The sequence below is a fragment of the Scyliorhinus canicula genome, chromosome 16, assembly GCF_902713615.1.
Source record: "Scyliorhinus canicula chromosome 16, sScyCan1.1, whole genome shotgun sequence".
Taxonomy (NCBI): domain Eukaryota; kingdom Metazoa; phylum Chordata; class Chondrichthyes; order Carcharhiniformes; family Scyliorhinidae; genus Scyliorhinus; species Scyliorhinus canicula.
In genome coordinates, this window is record NC_052161.1 from 140,252,907 (window position 1) to 140,272,780 (window position 19,874).

At 50.6% G+C, this 19,874-nt stretch overlaps 1 protein-coding gene and 1 long non-coding RNA gene across 8 annotated transcripts in view; one reads left to right on the top strand and one right to left on the bottom strand.

The window, feature by feature from the left end:
- The window catches only part of LOC119979672 (tumor necrosis factor receptor superfamily member 14-like), a 168,944-nt gene that overhangs the window by 97,654 nt on the left and 51,416 nt on the right, over positions 1-19,874 (top strand). For 2 of the 7 annotated variants that reach the window (XM_038822208.1, XM_038822212.1), the window contains exon 1: positions 14,561-14,838. The exons of 4 other annotated variants lie outside the window; for them this stretch is intronic. The gene's annotated coding sequence lies outside the window, so the exon portion shown is untranslated. Of the gene's footprint in view, positions 1-14,559; positions 14,839-19,874 lie in introns of those variants that run through there. One more of the 7 variants, XM_038822211.1, reaches the window with a different exon arrangement.
- On the bottom strand, positions 605-14,273 carry LOC119979674. Its single transcript, XR_005463767.1, has 3 exons — positions 13,891-14,273; positions 11,872-12,552; positions 605-800 (listed from the first exon to the last, which is right to left on the bottom strand). It is a non-coding gene; the product is annotated as an uncharacterized LOC119979674 (long non-coding RNA).

Here is a 19,874-nt window from a genome sequence, read left to right on the forward strand (position 1 = left end):
TATTGTCACGAGTAGGCTTCAAATGAAGTTACTGTGAAAAGCCCCTAGTCGCCACATTCCGGCGCCTGTTCGGGGAGGCTGTTACGGGAATCGAACCGTGCTGCTGGCCTGCTTTCAAAGCCAGCGATTTAGCCCTGTGCTAAACAGCTCTGTAATAAAGGTCATTCATGTAGAAGGGTGCAATGGACCCAGTCCACACAGGGTTTTCTTGCCTTTTTCATTGTAGGCTAGTCAGAGGGAGATGTACATTATTAATATACCACCATGTATCGAGGCTGGCAACAAGTGGAAAAAGGGGACAGAAAACCTACTTTGATACAAGTTTGTAACAAAAACTAGTTCCATTGTCTTCGGTGACGCTGGTTCTCGGATATCTGCAGGTATTTGTGGCACCATCTGTAAGTCCTGGGTCTAACAAGGCACCACCAAGCAACAGCTTTCTGGGATTCATCCTGTGTGCGAAGCAGGCCCTAACATCCCTTCCTCTTCACAGCCCTTTTCAAAAAATAAATTTAGAGTACCCAATTCTTTTTTTCCCAATTAAGGGGCAATTTAACGTGGACAATTCACCTACCCGGCACATCCTTTTGGGTTGTGGGGGTGAGACTCCGCAGACATGGGAAAAACGTACAAACTCCACACGGACAGTAACCCGGAAAGGGATCAAATCCGGGTCCTCAGCGTAGTAAGGCAGCAGTGCTAACCACTGCACCACCGTGCTGCCTTCCTCTTCACAGTTCTGCTCCTGCCATTGGCGAGCCAGGCGCCGCCACTGACGTCTTTGTCTTCTTCTCTCCTGCCTATAAGTGAGAAGTATAACAGTGAGATCACCAGGCTCCATACATTTTCCACACTACAGTAGCAAAGAGAGAGACTTCACAGTTAACATTTGTCTCCTATGGACCAGTCGTTATCCATTCATGATCTGAAACTGCCTCTAAAAGCCCACTGACTCATGTCCTGGCCACAACATTGATGCCCAGTCTTTACTTTTCATTTTGCTTCAACAAGACACCACGCCACATGACCGACTGGCTGCAGCTTTATCACTCTACTGCATCCTGAGCTCACACCTCAGGCACAGGCATTGTCCAAAGTTTCACTTCAGGATCTTGTGCTCAAACTGGTCTCTGGGGGGCATTTGTTATTACCCACCTTAGCACACAAACAAGGACTAGGAGTGCTCTCCTTGGGCAGTGTGCCATTGCCAACTTTCTATAGTTACTTGCCAAGTTGACCAATGGGAAAGCCAAAACATGGCAGCCATGGATCTTGGAGACCATGCACCAAGCAATCAGTGGCACTCACACACATAAGTGGTGCTTCAGTGGGCATAATTGAGTGATTAGTTTGAGTCCAGGCATGGCAATTGAGTTACAGCTGAATAGTCTCAGCTGCATCAGGGTATTGATGACTGACAGTTTTGTCCTCATCAACATCCCGCTTCAAGAAACTGCCCCTCCCCATCAATTGAGTGGACCTGTCAGTTTGCCTCCACCCCAACACAGTACCACAAGCTTGTTGCCCCTCTTTGAGGTCCTTGGCCCAGCAGCAAAAGGTTTCCTCAAGAATGGTACTTTTCACACTTCAGAATCAACCCCCGAGGTCTCCCCTGATTTGGCCTGGTCCCCTGGAGCCAAATTCCCAGGTACCCTGGAGTCATTCCCCTGATTTCCCCTGACTAAGCCTCTGCCAATATCTAATGACTCCTTTTCTGCAGTGGTCAGGGTGGCATTGACTGTAGCACAGGCCTGGTTCTCTGTTTCTCCCTGGAGTTACACGCTCCCTTCACTTGCAGTGATAGGAAGAAAATGATGTTCAGTGGTCACAGCAAAGCCTGTTCCCCTCCTCACCCAGAAACCACCCCAACCTTGCTGTAAGGTTAGTCCCATTAAAATGTCAACTCAAGGATCAAATCTTAACAATAGCTTACATTCATATGTGCTATTAACAGCTTCAGTCGGTACTGGCACAGACAGATTACTAAATCTCACATGACATAATTGATGCTCAAAATTGCTGTCTTTCACAAAGCTTTGTTTGTTGATGGTATAAACTTGCTTGAAAGGCACAATAAGCATCATTTAATTTTACTGGACCATACCAGGATGCTTCGAGACTCAGGCTCAGTTTACCACACAAAATGGACGTGTATCACTTACATGACAAAAATGTGGTTGAGAAATCAAATAGGCAACAAATTTGGAACATGCACAACTATCTGATGCAACCATCAATTCACTCTGAGACACCAGTTGGAGTAAACTGTGGCTTTAATCGGCTTACAACTGAGCCTGCCTGCGACTACACGATACTGAGGGTGGTCTCGCAGGACCGCAGCACTTATACTCCCTAAAGGGGACGGAGCCTAGGGCGGAGCCCTGTACATGCTCCTCATCTCCCCCTGTGGGCAGAGCCGCACAGTGGCTCACAGATGGGGCCAACAGGAACAACAGTAAGGTACAGTGTGAATTACCAGTTACACATTCACCACATTCACCCCCTGTTAAAAAATCAAGTCTGGCGGGGGTGAAGGGTCTACAAGTTCAGTAGGTCCGGCGCCCGGATTGTGCGTTGCGACCGACGAAGCACTGGTGTTGCAGCTGTTTCAGATGGCTGTGGAAGGATGTTTGGTGCGGGTCCGGGGATGGCTCTTCCTGAGCTTCGTTCCTGCGGACTGGTGTGCCGGGTGGGAGCGCAGGAAGCAAATAGGTGCGGGGACACGGGGCGTGGGAGGTCGGGTGGGGTGTAGTGTGGGGGGTATATCGGCAGTAGTGGTGGTAGAGCCTGCGGGTGCCAGGTCCCGGAGGGAGACGGTGTCTTGCCAGCCATCAGGGTGCTCGACATACGCGTAGAGGGGGTTCGAGTGCAGGAGCTGGACCCTCTCTACCAGGGGGTCGGTCTTATGTGCCCGAACGTGTTTCCGAAGGAGGACAGGGCCCGGTGTCCTCAATCAGGATGGAAGTGAGGCCCCCATGGTAGTTCCCCTAGGGAAGACAAATAAGCGATCATGAGTAGTCTGACTCGTGGCCGTACAAAGGAGGGACCTAATAGCATGGAGTGCATTGGGGAGGACCTCCTGCCAGTGGGAGATCGGGAGATTCCTGGACTGTAGGGTCAGTAGGACGGTCCTCCAGACCGTCGCGTTCTCCCTCTCCACCTGCCCATTGCCCCTGGAGTTATAACTGGTAGTCCTGCTTGAGGCGATGCCCTTGCCGAGCAGGTACTGACGCAGTTCATCGCTCATGAAGGACGAACCCGTCACTGTGGACATAGTTGGGGAAACTGAACAGGGTGAAGACGCTGTGCAGGGCTCTGATAACCGTGGGGGTGGACTTCGGGGCATGGGATGGCAAAAGGGAAACGGGAGAACTCGTCTATGATGTTGAGGAAGTAGGTGTTATGGTTGTTCGAAGGGAGGGGCCCTTTGAAATCAATACTCAGGCGTTCAAAGGGCCGGGATGCCTTCACCAGGTGGGCCTTGTCTGGTCTATAGAAGTGCAGTTTACACTCCACGCAGATCGGGCAATTCCTGGTTACGGCTTTGACCTCCTCGGTGGAGAAGGGCAGGTTGCGGGCCTTGATGTAATGGCGAGCCGGGTGACCCCCGGATGGCAGAGGTCATTGTGGATAGCCTGTAGTTGGTCGTCTTGCGCACTAGTGCATGTGCCACGGACAGGACAACTGGGGGCTCATTGAGCTTCCCAGGACGATATACTATATCGTAATTATAGGTGGAGAGTTCAATCCTCCACGGCAAGATTTTGTCATTCTTGAATTTGCCCCACTGCGAGTTGTCAAACATAAAGGCAACCGATCTTTGTTCGGTGATGAGGGTAAACCTCCTACCCATGAGGTAGTGCCTTCAGTGCCACACGGCTTCCACAATGGCTTAGGCTTCCTTTTCAACTGAGGAATGTCGAAGTTCCGAAGCGGAGAAGGTTCGGGAAAAGAACGCTACCGGCCTGCCTGCTTGGTTGGTTAAGGGTGGCAGCGAGAGCGACCTCTGATGCGTCGACCTCCACCTGGAATGGGACGGACTCGTCTACTGCACGCATGGCGGCTTTGGGAAGGCCTGGGTAGCCTCGGCTGACAGTGGGAAGAGGATGGCCTTAAATAGTGGTCGGGCTTTGTCCGCATACTGGGGGACACACTGGGCATAGTATGAAAAAAATCTGAGGCACCTCTTGAGGGCCTTGGGACAGTGAGGGAGAGGGAGTTGTAAGAGGAAAGTGGCCCGCAGCCCGTACTAGTCCACCATTCGGTCAATTGCTTGTTGGAACACAGAAACCCCGTTCGTGACGCCAAAGGGAACTCGGAGGAAATGGAAGAGGCGGCCGCCTGCCTCGAACGCCGTGGAGTGGCAGTCCTCCGGGTGGATTGGGAGCTGGTGGTATGCAGACTTCAGATCCACCGTGGAGAAAACGCAGTACTGTGCGATCTGATTTACCATGTCTGCAATCCGGGGGACGGGGTACGCATCAAGGTGCGGGAATCGGTTAATGGACTGGCTGTAATCAACCACCATCCGGAGCTTTTCCCCGGTTTTGACGACCATCACCTGAGCTCTCCAGGGGCTATTACTGGCCTCTATGACTCCTTCACGCAAGAGACGCCGGACTTCGGATCTGATAAACACCGTGTCCTGTAAACTATACCTCCTGCTGCGAGTGGCCACTGGTTAGCAGTTGGCAGTGAGATTAGCGAAGAGTGGAGGGGGGTCGATTTTCAGAGTTGCTAGGCTGCATATAGTGAGTGGGGGCAGGGGTCCGCCAAAGCTGACTGTTAGGCTCCTGAGGTTGCACTGGAAATCCAGTCCCAGGAGGAGAAGGGTGCAGAGGTCTGGGAGCACACACAGTTGGAAATTATTGTAATCGGTGCCCTGTATGGTCAGAGTCACAGTGGTCCATCCCTGAATTTGGACTGAGTGCGACCCAGAGGAGAGGGAGATTGTTTGCTGTGTCGGGAGTGAACAGCGCCTTACCAGATCCGGGTGAACGAAGCTGCCAGTGCTCCCGGGGTCGAACAGGCACAGTGTCTCATGTCCATTGATCTGGACGGACATCATGGAGCTCTTGAGGTGCTTGGAGCGCGACTGGTCCAAGGTGACTGCGCCGAGTTGAGGATAGTCAGTGGTGTGGTCGGCGGTACTGGAGCGGCCCCGTGTTGGCTGTCCGCGAAGGTCGTAATCTACAAGTGGCATAGCGGGTGATAGCCAAGATGGCGGCCCCCATTGATCGTACATGGCAGGCAGCAAGGAGGATGGCGTCCAAGATGGCCGCCCCCATGGATCACACGTGGCGAGCGGCGAGGAAAATGGCGCCCAAGATGGCGGCCCCTATGGATCGCACATGGCCGGCCGCGTGGGGGAGGATGGCCACGGTGGCGGTCCCCGTGAGTTGCACATGTTGTGTGGAGGTGGAGTCGAAAAACACGCTGCCACATTGCGGGGTCTGCGGGCCTGAGAGTCGGAGAAGCGAGTGTTAGAGTTAGAGTTTGAGTTTTTCGACTTGGCCAGGCAGACCTTAGCAAAGTGTCCCTTTCGCCCGCAGCTGCTGCAGCTCGTGTTGCAGGCCGGGCATTGCTGCCGGGGGTGTTGGGGCTGGCCGCAAAAATGGCACGATAGTCCTCCGTGGTGGGCGGGTGGCCGCGCGGCGCAGGCCTGGGGCAGCCTTTGGTCGGGGGTCCACGATGGGGTCGCGTGATCGGCCGGGAACGCAGTTAGGCTTTGGAAAGCGACCTCCGACGAGGTCGGCAGTTTTACCGTGTCCTCCAGGTCCTGGGCCCCTTTCTCAAGGAGACTCTGCCGCACATAATTTGATCGGACCTCCGCAACGTACACGTCTCGGACGGCGAGTTCCATGTGCTGAGTGGCTGTCACGGCCTGGTAGTTACAGTCGCGTGCTAGGGCTTTGAGGTCGCGTAGTCATCTAGCGACTCATCAGGGCACTGGTGACGAGTTGTGAAGATGTGTCGCGCGTAGACTTCGTTCACGGGCCGCACGTACAGGCGGTCAAGTATCGCAAGGGCCTCAGTGTAAGAGTCAGCTTCATCAAGTTGAGTAGAAATACGATGGCTCACCCGTGCGTGGAGAAGACTTAGTTTCTGTTCATCTGTAACGGAGGAGGTCGTCGACGCAGCCAGGTAGGCCTTGAAGCACTGAAGCCAATGCAAAAAAAATTCCTTTTCCTCTGTGGCCTGTGGATCGAGTTCCAGTCGGTCAGGTTTGAGGGCTGATTCCATTGTAGTTCTTTTAAGTCAATTAAATTGATGCGACCATCAATTCACTCTGAGACACGAGTTGGAGTAAACTGTGGCTTAATCGGCTTACAACTGAGCCTGCCTGCGACTACACGATACTGAGGGCGGTCTCACAGGACCACAGCACTTATACCCCCTAAAGGGGGCAGAGCCTAGGGCGGAGCCCTGTACATGCTCCTCATCTCCCCCTGTGGGCAGAGCCGCACAGTGGCTCACAGATGGGGCCCACAGGGACAACAGTAAGGTACAGTGTGAATTACCAGTTACACATTCACCACACCATCCAAAGGAATAACAATGGCCTCCGCTTGTGCCGTTGATTTTATGATCATTACACAGCAGGATAAATGGTTAATTTATCAGTCATGGGCACCTTTGGCAAGGCCTGCTTTTATTGCTCATTCCCTTGAGAAGGTGATGGTGAGTTGCCATCTTGAACTGCTGCAGTTGTTAGGAAAAAAATAATAATGGGGTACTCTAAATTTATTTAAAAAAGGAAAAACAGTATGGGGTTTGCCAGGTCCGTGATTGACACACGGGAGGCTGACAAGCTACAGCGCATATGCACACTTCACTCCCCACGCACACCATCCGAACCAACAAGATGGCACTGGTTACACTGGATCGCGCCATTACAGCTGATGGGTTGGCTGGGGACAGAGGTAACCTTGGGGGGTGGCCTTGGGGGACACCTATACGACCCATGGCCCTAAGTTCACAGCATGAAGTTAGTGGCGTGCACAGCATGGCTGCCTTTCCAGCTGTGGCAATGGTGTTCTGTGCCCGTCCATCCCGACCCCACAGCCCACCTCCTGGCCACCCCACACTACTCTCCCCAATCCTGGCAGAAGCCCCCCGCTAGCAGCACAGTTGTTAGCAAACTATGGAGATGTTGGACACTTTTGTGCCTCCTCTCTCTCACTTGGCAGCCATGACGCTCTTAGTTTCACAATTTTTCAAAGCACAAGTGAATCGGTAACTCTGTCCATCGGAGGCAGAGCATCGCGGAGGCCCTGGAGAATACTGGGTCGGGCCAACTAAAGACATGCAAACTGTGTTTACTGTAACTGTGTTCCAGACCGCATTGACGCCACTGTCGAGGTGACGGAGCGTAGCGATTTGGCGTTAAATTGGCGCCCGCCGCGATTTTGGCATCGGAACCTATTCTTCGCCCAATCGCGTTTCGCGATTTCAGCGTCAGCCAACGGAGAATCCTGCCCAGGAGGTGACATTTCTAAGGATTTCCCCAATCTCTTGATTAAACTTGAGCAGAACATTGACAGAAACCCCAGAAAAATAACATAATTGGTCCAGGGTACCTTGTTTCTTTGGATGCGTTGATATTTCAACATGGGATTGGAAAATTTACCCCTTCCCCTCTTTTTGCTTACACAGTCTGATAACCAGAACCAGTAGAAAAGCTGGAAGTTTACTGAATACCGCTTTTCATCTTATTTCCCATAAAAAAATGTTGCAATTTTATTTTTGCCGATTAAATGAATTTCATTTTGAATTTCCAATGAACTGAGTCAAGAAATCGAGGAAGTCATTTTAAGATTGCCAAGAAGTCTGAATATGCAGGAATATTAGCCCTCACACACAAAACCAATGTATTAGACTCTCACTTCATCCACTCCAGGGAGCCAGAATCACTTGGAGAACCATTGTATATGTCAGTGACCCATTCACCATCGGAATCATTGAAGAGTGAATTGCTTATCACTTTTTCTATGCCCCACATTTGTACTCTCACTGTTGTTCACATTATTTTGTGTTTGTTTAATTACACAATGGGTTACTAAAGTATGAACAATGAACATATTTAAGTTGGGCACGATTTAATGGAAAGGTTTCTAAGTGTTGTAGTAAGTTTCCCGACGCTCGGCTTGGACATCACCGCTATAAAATGTCCACTTAACGAGGCCCCATGGGCTTCACGCTGCAAATGACTGCCCAGCTGGCAGATTCGCCAAGACTGCGCTCACCAGCCCCCTGCTAACAAGGGAGAGCAGCACTTAGACTGTTCTTGCACAGCCAACTCCACACAGCTCGCAACCATGCTACCGAGGAGACCAGCCCCACGATTCGGGGATGCCGACCTGGCCAGACTGTTGGATACAGTAGAGGTCGGACAGGATGCCCTGTTCCCCTGAGTCAACCACAGGGCAGTCAGTGCTGCCTCGGAGGAAGTGGCAGCGGCCATCAGCTTAGGGAGCGTCACCAGGAGACTGGAACCCAATGCCATAAGGTCAACGACCTCCATCAGGCTGCAATGGTAGGTTGGCACGACGCCAGCAACATGATGGAGGTGACCAAGGCATGGTTCAGACAGTGACAGCCATGGCTGAGTGCCTCCACAGTATGTTCCAGTCACTGGGGGACATGACCCAGTATCAGGTGGACGTTGACAAGGTGCTGTGGAGCAAATCCCTGTCTCAGGTGGGCATTGCCAAGGCCCTCTAAAGCATCTCCCGGTCACTTGGGGAGGTGTCCAAGTCTCAGGCGGGCATTGCCAAAGTGCTGCGGAGCGTGTCCCAGTCACTGAAAGGCATTGTGATGGCATCAACAGTGTGCTGCAGACATTGGGGAGCTGCAAGGGCTGGCAGAGCCAGATGACACAGTGGCAACAGGGGCTAGATCCATCCCGAGGTGACTGGACACCAGTCAGAACATTTCCCATCAACCACCACCCTTTGTCTTCTATCAGCTAGCCAATTTCTGATCCAAACTGCTAAATCACCCTGAATCCCATGCCTCTGTATTTTCTGCAATAGCCTACCGTGGGGAATCTTATCAAATGCTTTACTGAAACCCATATACACCACATCAACTGCTTTACCCTCATCCACCTGTTTGGTCACCTTCTCGAAGAACTCAATGAGGTTTGTGAGGCACGACCTACCCATCACAAAACCATGTTGACTATCTCTAATCAAATTATTCCTTTCCAGATGATTATACATCCTATCTCTTATAAACCTTTCCAAGACTTGTTTCCTACACATCGTCCTGCAATCTCTCCCAGCTCCCACCTATCACTGACCTTCTACGTGGCTCCATCTTCTACACCCCCTCTTAGAGAGTATATAATCCATCACATTTCTCCCTCTCTTTAGCTCTGAGGAAGTCATACGAACTTGAAACATTAATTGTTTCTCTCCCCATGGATGCTGCCACTGGATTTAAGCAACACATGCCATTTAGCAAACACTTACAGGATGTTGCCTGGACTGGAGAATCTTAGATGTGAGGGAAAATTTAGACTTTGGTTGTTTTCTTTGGAGTAGAGAAGGCTGAGGGGAGACACAATTGAAGATGATAATATTATGAAGGCTTGAATAGAGTGGTTGGGAAGGCCCCATTCCCCTTGATTATGGGTCTATAACCATGGATTTAGGATAAGAAGTTGAGGGATTCTAAGGGAGCTTTTCACCGAGGGGGTGTTGGGGCTCTGGAATTCACTGTTTGAAAGGGTGGTGGAGGAAGAAATCCTCATAAACGTTGCAGAATAAAGCAATCGTGGCTCATGATAGGGATGTACTTCTGAGGCTGTATAAGGCTTTGGTCAGACCCCATTTGGAGTATTGTGAGCAGTTTTGGGCCCCGTATCTAAGGAAGGATGTGCTGGCTTTGGAAAGAGTCCAGAGGAGGTTCACTAGAATGATTCTTGGAATGAAGAGCTTGTCATATGAGGGACGGCTGAGGACTCTAGGTCTGTACTCGTTGGAGTTTAGAAGGATGAGGGGGGGATCTTATTGAAACTTACAGGATACTGTGAGGCCTAGATAGAGTGGACTGGAGAGGATGTTTCCACTTGTAGGAAAAACTAGAACCAGAGGAAACAATCTCAGACTAAATGACCACCTTTGCCATGTTATACGAGAGATGGCACCACATGGACTGCATGGCCACCCATTGCTTGTAGCCTTGAATGCTACTGCCGCTCTGAATCTCTATGCAAGCGGCTCGTTTCAGGGCTCCATTGGTGACCTATGTGGCACATCCAAGTCAGCCGCTCACAAATGCAGAAGGGAGGTCACTCGTGCACTATTCGAGAGGGCCCGCATGTACATCAACTTGGACTGGGACTGGACAAGCCAGGACTCCAGGGCCATGGGCTTTGCCTGCTTAGCAGGCATGCCTCCGGTGCAGGGTGTCATCGAGTGGACCCATGTGGCAGCACGGTAGCATTGTGGATAGCACAATCGCTTCACAGCTCCAGGGTCCCAGGTTCGATTCCGGCTTGGGTCACTGTCTGTGCGGAGTCTGCACGTCCTCCCCGTGTGTGCGTGGGTTTCCTCCGGGTGCTCCGGTTTCCTCCCACAGTCCAAAGATGTGCAGGTTAGGTGGATTGGCCATGATAAATTGCCCTTAGTGTCCAAAATTGCCCTTAGTGTTGGGTGGGGTTACTGGGTTATGGGGATAGGGTGGAGGTGTTAACCTTGGGTAGGGTGCTCTTTCCAGGAGCCGGTGCAGACTCGATGGGCCGAATGGCCTCCTTCTGCACTGTAAATTCTATGAATGTGGCCCTGCCCTCTCTATGGCTGCATGGGACGCTATTCATGAACTGCAAGGGATACCACTCCCTCAATGTCCAGATCGTCTCTGACCACACAACGCACATAATGCGGGTGCATGCATGATTCCCGGGAAGCGTCCATCACAGTTACATTTTACAGCACTCACAGGTTCCAGCAGTCTTTGAGGGACAGCAGTGGCTGGAGTGATGGTTCCTCAAGGACAGGGGCTACCCCCTCAGGAGGTAGCCGATGATGTCAGTGCGGAAAACCCGCCGAGACTCCCAATAATGAGGCATATGCTGGTCAAGCAGGCGACTGGACTGCTCAGGATGCGGTTCCAGTGCCTGGACAGGTCGGGGGGAAGCCCTCTAGTACAGCCCCTTGGAGGAGGTTTCGCATCACTGTGGCCTGTTGTGCTCCCTACATCTTGGCACTGCAGCTGGACCAGTGGGATGCCACATCCCCTCAGTTGAGGAGGAGGTCGAGGAGGGTTAATGCGCATAGGAGGAGGAAGTGCCTCTGGCAATGACCAAGGGCTGCATGGATTGAAGGACTCGGAACGCCCCCATAGCATTTTGTTTCCGGCAAAACCAGGGTTAGGAAGTGAATAGCTCTCCCACCATAGGGTCTGACATCAAATCATTAACGTGATGCCAAATCTTGAAAACCTTTCCCATTTTTAATTCCCATTTTATACATTCTCCCCATGTCTGTGTGGGTCTCACTCCCACAACTCAAAGATGTGCAGGGTAGGTGGATTGGCCACACTAAATTACCCCTTAATTGGAAAAAAATAATTGGTACTCTAAATTTATTTTAAAAAAGAAAACCGGTGCGGGATTCGCCGGGTCCGTGATTTGACACTTGTGAGGCTGACAAGCTGCAGCCATATTTACACATTACACTCCCCACACACACCAACCCAGCCAACAAGATGGCACGGATTCGCTGGAGCACGACCATACAACTAATGGGTCGGCTGGGGACAGAGGGCACCTTGGGGGGTGGTCTGGAGGGGGACACCGATACGACCCTAAGATCATAGTAGGCAGTCAGCGGCGTGCACAGCTCTATTAGGGCCTAGGCTCACCCATGTCCACGAGGTGCCGATAGTTTCTTACTCTTCCTTACTCTCTCGCTGCATCTTGGTGTATCCAGAGGATCCATAGTTGACTTTTAGGCAGCCTGCTGCCTTTCACGCCCTGTTTCCTGAGATTACCTTGGGGTGGGGGGCGTCCCCTAGGGGGCCTCGATTTCGAGGGTCCGGGCCTACTTTCAGGCTGCAAGCTTTGCAGTGCTGCCCTTGTCAGAGCGCGGGCTGGAGGCGTGTCGCTCAGAAGGAAGGCAGTGTCAGATGGGCTGGACACCCTTAGAGTTTCGTGGGTGGAGGGCCCTGAACTCTGCTCCTGCCGATCCTCTTCCTTTCGGGGGACTGTCGTGCTAATCCATTGGACAGCCCCGGTCATGGAGGCACGTCTTGTTGACCTCGCAGCATTAAAATGACAGCACCATCTCCTCCGACAGAAGGCAATGAATGGACACCTCCAGTTGGCCTTTCAAACTGAGGAGGAATGCTGTTAATTTTTCCTGATGTTCACAACTTTGCCTCTGCAGTTCTAGCAGCTCTGGGACGACCAGACCCAGGGACATGTAATTGGCCAGGGCCTCAGCAGAGATGCCTCTTCAATGTTCGTCTCTAAGATTCCTAGAGCTGCTCAGGTCAGTGGTCTCCAGAGGGCACAGGATGGTCCAGGTTGGTCGACTGATTGACCTGTAAGGGAAAAGAGATGGGGGATAACTGTTGAGAGAAATGTTACTCATGTGAGGCTTAAACCATGACTGCGGCACCCACTTCATCCTCTGCACAGGTACAGTCCTGTTCCTCACCAGCCAACTAAAGGACTTTTCCTCCAAAGGTGTGAGGCATCTCAGCTCAGTTCCCTGACTTGTGCCTTGTACATGCTTTTGTGTGTGTGTGTGGGGGGGGGGGGGGGGGGGGGGGGGGTCAGGAGGTGAGTTATCTGCCGTAGGATTGCTAGTCTTTGACCTTCCCTGGTAGCCACAGTATTAATGTGGCTAGTCCAATTCAGTTTCTGATTAAATGGTAACCCCCAAGATGTTGTTTGTGGGGGATTCAGCAATGGTAATGCCATTGAATGTCAAGGGGCGATGGTTAGATCCTCTCTTGTAGGAGATAGTCATTGCCTGGCACTTGTGTAGCGTGAATGTAACTTGCCATTTGTTAGCCCGAGCCTGGGTATTGTCCAGGTCTTACTGCATTTGGACATGGAGTGCTTCATTATCTGAGGAGCCACGAATGGTGCTGAATATTGTGCCACATCTGACCTTGTGATGGAAGGGAGATCAGTGATCAAGCAGAAGATGGCTGGGCCTAGGACACTACCCTGAGGAACTCTTGCAGTGATGTCCTGGATCTGAGATGATTGACCCCCAACAACCACAACCATCTTTGTTAGTGCCAGGTCTGACTCCAAACAGCAGAGCTTTCCCCAATTCCCATTGGCTCCAGTTTAGCTAAAGCTCCTTGATGCCATACTCGGTCAAATGCTGCCTTGATGTCAAGGGCAGTCACTTTCGCCTCACCTCTGGCATTCAGCTCTTTTGTCCATGTTTGAACCAAGGCTGTAATGAGGTCAGGGGCTGAGTGGCCCTGGTGGAACCCAAACTGAGTGTCTGTGAGCAGGTTATTGCTGAGTAAGTGCTGCTTGATAACACTGTTCAGAGAGTCGTGAACACAGCCCAGTCCATCACGCGAACCCACCACCCATCTATTGACTCTATCTATACCTCCCGCTGCCTGAGGAGAGCGGACAGCATAATCAAAGACCTCTCCCACCCGGCTTACTCACTCTTGCAACTTCTTCCATCGGGCAGAAGATACAAAAGTCTGAGCACATGCACAAACAGACTCAAAAACAGCTTCTTCCCTGCTGTTAACAGTCTCCTAAATGACTCTCTTATGGACTGAACTGATTAATACTACACTCCTGTATGCTTCACCCGATGCCGGTGTCTAGGTGTTTTCTTTTATTTTCATGCACTAAATGATCTGTTTGAGCTGCTCGCAGAAAAATGCCTTTCACTGTACCTCAGTACATGTGACAATAAACAAATCCAATCCAATCCTTCCGTCATTTTGTTGACAATGGAGAGTAGGCGGTAATTGGCCGGGTTGGGTCTTATTTCTTGTGTACGGGACAGACCTAAGCGCTTGTCCACATTGCCGGGTCGATGCCAGTGTTGGTGCTGTACTGGAACAGCTTGGCCACATTGCCGGGTCGATGCCAGTGTTGGTGCTGTACTGGAACAGCTTGTCCACATTGCCGAGTCGATGCCAGTGTTGGTGCGGTACTGGAACAGCTTGTCCACATTGCCGGGTCGATGCCAGTGTTGGTGCTGCACTGGAACAGCTTGTCCACATTGCCGGGTCGATGCCAGTGTTGGTGCTGTACTGGAACAGCTTGTCCACATTGCCGGGTCGATGCCAGTGTTGATTCTTACTGGAACAGCTTGGCCACATTGCCGGGTCGATGCCAGTGTTGGTGCTGTACTGGAACAGCTTGGCCACATTGCCGGGTCGATGCCAGTGTTGGTGCTGTACTGGAACAGCTTGTCCACATTGCCGGGTCGATGCCAGTGTTGGTGCTGCATTGGAACAGCTTGTTCACATTGCCGGGTCGATGCCAGTGTTGATTCTTACTGGAACAGGTTGGCCAGGGAGGGAGCAAGTTCAGTCCTGTCAGGAACAGTCTGCAGCATCAGTTTGCTGTCGCCTGGGACGAATCAGCCAGTCAGATTGGCTGAGGGCTGATAGCTGCCGAGGCGGGATTGGATCAGCCATAACCATGGGCGGAGAATTTGCTGTTGGTTTTTACTGTGTGGTTTCGCAATGTTGTTGTGGTGGGCGGAGAAGCGAAACTGAAATAAAATACAGAATTCTCTCCCTTCGACGCTCCGCTGCCCGGTTTAAATCTCCTCTGGTCCGCGAATAGTGTCCGGGTTTGCCCCCGCTCCCGGGGGGGGGGGCGAATCTCTGGTGAGTGACTGTGAGGGAGGTTTGGGGTGAGGGAGGCCGGGGCCCGGGGTGAGGGAGGCCGGGGCCCGGGGTGAGGGAGGCCGGGGCCCGGGGTGAGGGAGGCCGGGGTCCGGGGTGAGGGAGGCCGGGACCCGGGGTGAGGGAGGCCGGGGTCCGGGGTGAGGGAGGCCGGGGCCCGGGGTGAGGGAGGCCGGGGTGAGGGAGGCCGGGGCCCGGGGTGAGGGGGGTGAGTCCGGGGAGATGGCGGCTCAGGGCGGTGGGGGGATTGGTATTATTTCGGGGATGGTGTGGGGAGCGGGACACGGGAACAGGAGGAATGGCCGTTATCCCGGCTCCCGGGGGGACGGGCTGCACTCGGGTTAATTCTGTCGGTTGTCAATCGGCCCTCCCGCCCCCTGCTGGCAGCGCGCGGGGTGGCGGTTAGTCTCGCGCTGATTTGAAAATGGCGCATGCGTGGTTCTATTGGCTGCCGTGGCAGCAATGCGCATGGAGTTAATCTCATCTTTAATCACACCCAAAGTTATATAAAGTCCAAAGATTATAAAAGTTGGACACTTGTATTAACCTCACTCAAAACAAGTTTTTAATTTAAGATTGCATCTCATGCTGTAGTGTCAAGTCACTAGTGGAATGAAAATAGCAGTAAAGGGTAAGACTCAATTGTGTTGCTCTGGTTTGAGTCAATGTCATAGTGATAGAGGTCAACAGCATGGGAAAGACCCTTTGGCCCATCGCATCGGAGTCGTGGTTTGAGTGCTCAGTGTCATAGTGATAGAGGTGATACAAAGATAGGTGGAGGGGCAGGTAGTATTGAGGAGGTGGGGAGGCTGCAGAAAGATTTAGACAGTTTAGGAGAATGGTCCAAGAAGTGGCTGATGAAATTCAACGTGGGCAAGTGCGAGGTCTTGCACTTTGGAAAAAAGAATAGAGGCATGGACTATTTTCTAAACGGTGACAAAATTCATAATGCTAAAGTGCAAAGGGACTTGGGAGTCCTAGTCCAGGATTCTCTAAAGGTAAACTTGCAGGTTGAGTCCGTAATTAAGAAAGCAAATGTAATGTTGTCATTTGTCTCAAGAGGCTTGGAATATAAAAGCAGGGATGTACTTCTGAGGCTTTATAAAGCACTAGTTAGGCCCCATTTAGAATACTGTGAGCAATTTTGGGCCCCATACCTCAGGAAGGACATACTGGCACTGGAACGGGTCCAGCGGAGATTCACACGGATGATCCCAGGAATGGTAGGCCTAACATACGATGAACGTCTGAGGATCGTGGGATTATATTCATTGGAGTTTAGGAGGTTGAGGGGAGATCTAATAGAAACGTACAAGATAATGAATGGCTTGGATAGGATGGACGTAGGGAAGTTGTTTCCATTAGCAGGGGAGACTAGGACGCGGGGGCACAGCCTTAGAATAAAAGGGAGTCACTTTAGAACAGAGATGAGGAGAAATTTCTTCAGCCAGAGAGTGGTAGGTCTGTGGAATTCATTGCCACAGAGGGCGGTGGAGGCCGGGACATTGAGTGTCTTTAAGACAGAAATTGATAAATTCTTGATTTCTCGAGGAATTAAGGGCTATGGGGAGAGAGCGGGTAAATGGAGTTGAAATCAACCATGATTGAATGGTGGAGTGGACTCGATGGGCCGAATGGCTTACTTCCACTCCTATGTCTTATGGTCTTATAGGTCAACAGCACAGAATAGACCCTTCGGCCCATCGCATCGGAGTCATGGTTTGAGTCAATGTCATATTGATAGAGGTCACCAGCATGGGAAAGACCCTTTGGCCCATCGCATCGGAGTCATGGTTTGAGTCAATGTCATATTGATAGAGGTCAACACCACACAAAAGACCCTTCGGCCCATCGCATCGGAGTTGGTCAAAAACAACCACCTAACTATTCTAATCCCATTCCCAGCACTTGGTCAGCCTGTCTGCCTTGGCATCGCAACTGCACATCCAAATACTTATTTTTAAAAAAAATTTAGAGTACCCAATTTATTTTTCCAATTAAGGGGCAATTTAGTTTGGCCAATCCACCTACCCTGCACATCTATGGGTTGTGGGGGCGAAACCCACGCAAACACGGGAAAGTGGGCAGCATGGTAGCATTGTGGATAGCACAATCGCTTCACAGCTCCAGGGTCCCAGGTTCGATTCCGGCTTGGGTCACTGTCTGTGTGGAGTCTGCACATCCTCCCCGTGTGTGCGTGGGTTTCCTCCAGTTTCCTCCCACAGTCACAAAGATGTGCAGGTTAGGTGGATTGGCCATGATAAATTGCCCTTAGTGTCTAAAATTGTCCTTAGTGTTGGGTGGGGTTACTGGGTTATGGGGATAGGGTGGAGGTGTTGACCTTGGGTAGGGTGCACTTTCCAAGAGCCGGTGCAGACTCGATGGGTCGAATGGCCTCCTTCTGCACTGTAAATTCTATGAAATCTATGAAACTCCACATGGACAGTGACCCGGGGCCAGGATCAAACCTGGGACCTCAGCGCCGTGAGGCACAGGGCTAACCCACTGCACCACCGTGCTGCCCCCATCCAAATACTTCTTAAATGTTATGAGGGTCTCTGCCTCCACCACCCTTTCAGGCAGCGAGTTCCAGACTCCCACCACCCTCTGGGTGAAAATATTTTTCCTCAAAAACCCTCTTGCTACCTTACCTTAAATTTATGCCCTCTGGTCATTTTTCCCTCCACCAAGGGGGAAAGTTTCTTCCTGTCCACTCTATCTATGCCCCTCATAATATTACAGCTCACTCATGTTCTCCCCCCTCCCCCCAGCCTCTTTTGTTCCAAGGAAAACAACCTCAGTCTATCCAATCACTCTTCATAACTAAAACTCTCCAGCCCAGTCAACATCCTGGTAAATCTCCTCTGCACCCTTTCCAGGGCGATCACATCCCTCCTATAATTTGGAGGCCGGTGTACATGCCCACCAAGGTCCCTCTGATCCTTGTGCTTCCCAGGATGCTGCTATTCATCATATTCCATTGCCTTCTTTGTGCTGCCCAAGTGCATCACCTCACACTTATCCAGATTGCATCCCACTGGTTAGCCCATCTTACCAGTCTGTCTATACCCTCCTGTAATCTAAGGTTATCCTCCTCGCTATTTACCATCCACCAAATTTTGTATCATCCATGAACTTGCTGATCAACCCTCCTACATTCCTGCCTAAATCTAAATTTCCAAAAAGCATTCAATAAGGTATCGTGCAAAAGGCTACTTTAGATAATAATTCATGGTGTTAAGGGTAGTATATTAGTATGGATGGATGATTGGCTAACTAATAGAATGCATAGAGGCATTTTCAGGATGCCAACCTGTTACTGGTGGAGTGCCACAGGGATAAGTGCTGGAGCCACAATTATTTACAATATCTATTAATGACTTGGATGAGGGAAGTGAATATACTACTGTGTTTGCAGATGACACAAAAATAGGTGAGAAGGCATGTGATGAAGATGACACCCGATTCTACAGAGGGATATGGACAGATTAAGTGAGTGGGTAAAAACTTGGTGAATGGCCTATTTCTGCTCGTACATTTTATGGTCTACTCTGGTCACAAACTCTGGACAGATTCCTGGAGTTTTCACCATTCCCACACTCCTGTTTCTGATTTCTGACATACCGATGTATCTGGTGCCTTGTCTCTCCCAACTGGAATGTAGAAGCATTCTTAATTAGCCCATTATTGGAAGATTATTCGATAAAAGCAAAATGCTGCCAATGGTGGAAATCTGAAGTAAAAGCATAAATTGGGTTCTGAAGGATTCATATTATTGTCAGCATTAACTCTGTTTCTCCCTCCACAAGATGCTGTCCAAGTTGCTGAGTATTCCCTGCACTGTTTTCGTTTGAAGATTCATATTCTCCTGGGTTGTTTTCAACGGTGATCTGGAGATTAGTGTTAATCAGTGTAGGGAAGATGGTGGCAGATGGTGTGGAAATGTCACTGGACTTGTAATCCAGAGGCCTAAGCTAATGCTCTGGGGACAGAGGTTCAAATCCCACCACGGCAACTAGTGGAATTTAAATTCAATTAATAAATCTGAAATATTAAGCTAGTCTCGGTAATGGTGGGCCTGAAACTATCATCGATTATAATAAACACCCTATCCTATATATTTAGGGCAGCGCGGTAGCATGGTGGTTAGCATAAATGCTTCACAGCTCCAGGGTCCCAGGTTCGATTCCCTGCTGGGTCACTGTCTGTGTGGAGTCTGCACGTCCTCCCCGTGTGTGCGTGGGTTTCCTCCGGGTGCTCCGGTTTCCTCCCACAGTCCAAAGATGTGCGGGTTAGGTGGATTGGCCATGCTAAATTGCCCGTAGTGTAAGGTTAATGGGGGGATTGTTGGGTTACGGGTATAGGGTGGATACGTGGGTTTGAGTAGGGTGATCATTGCTCGGCACAACATCGAGGGCCGAAGGGCCTGTTCTGTGCTGTACTGTTCTATGTTCTATAGGATAGTTTACCAATGTCCTTTAGGAAAGGAATTCTTCCATCCTATGCTTACCTGCTCTGGTCTGCATGTGACTCCAAATTGATTCTTAACTGCCCCTCTTGAATGGTCAAGCAAGCCATTCAGTTCAAGGGCAATTTGGGGTGGGCAACAAATGCTGGACTAGAAAGAATAAAATGAAAGGAAGGATCCACTTCCAAGATTTCCAACTCTCCTTTCAGTATTCCCCTGCCTTGAATTGCTATGTGCATTCAAGTTTCCACGCAATCTCTCAGGTACCCAGCCACATAAATGGAACGTGACTGCTTCACGGGCTGGAGTAAGATCACACCAAACTTTTGATTTATCTTTGATCTCTGGTTTCTCACTTTAAATCTGGTTCTTGCAGTTGCCTCTTTAACTCAGAGCATTATTTATGAAGGGCCTGTTCTGTGCTGTACTGTTCTATTTGAATTCCAGTGAACAGTATCTTGTTCAAATTTCAGTTCCTTTTAAATACAACATTTCTGGGACCTCTCTTTTCATTCTATATTGTTTCTAGAACAATCTTTTTTTTTAGTTT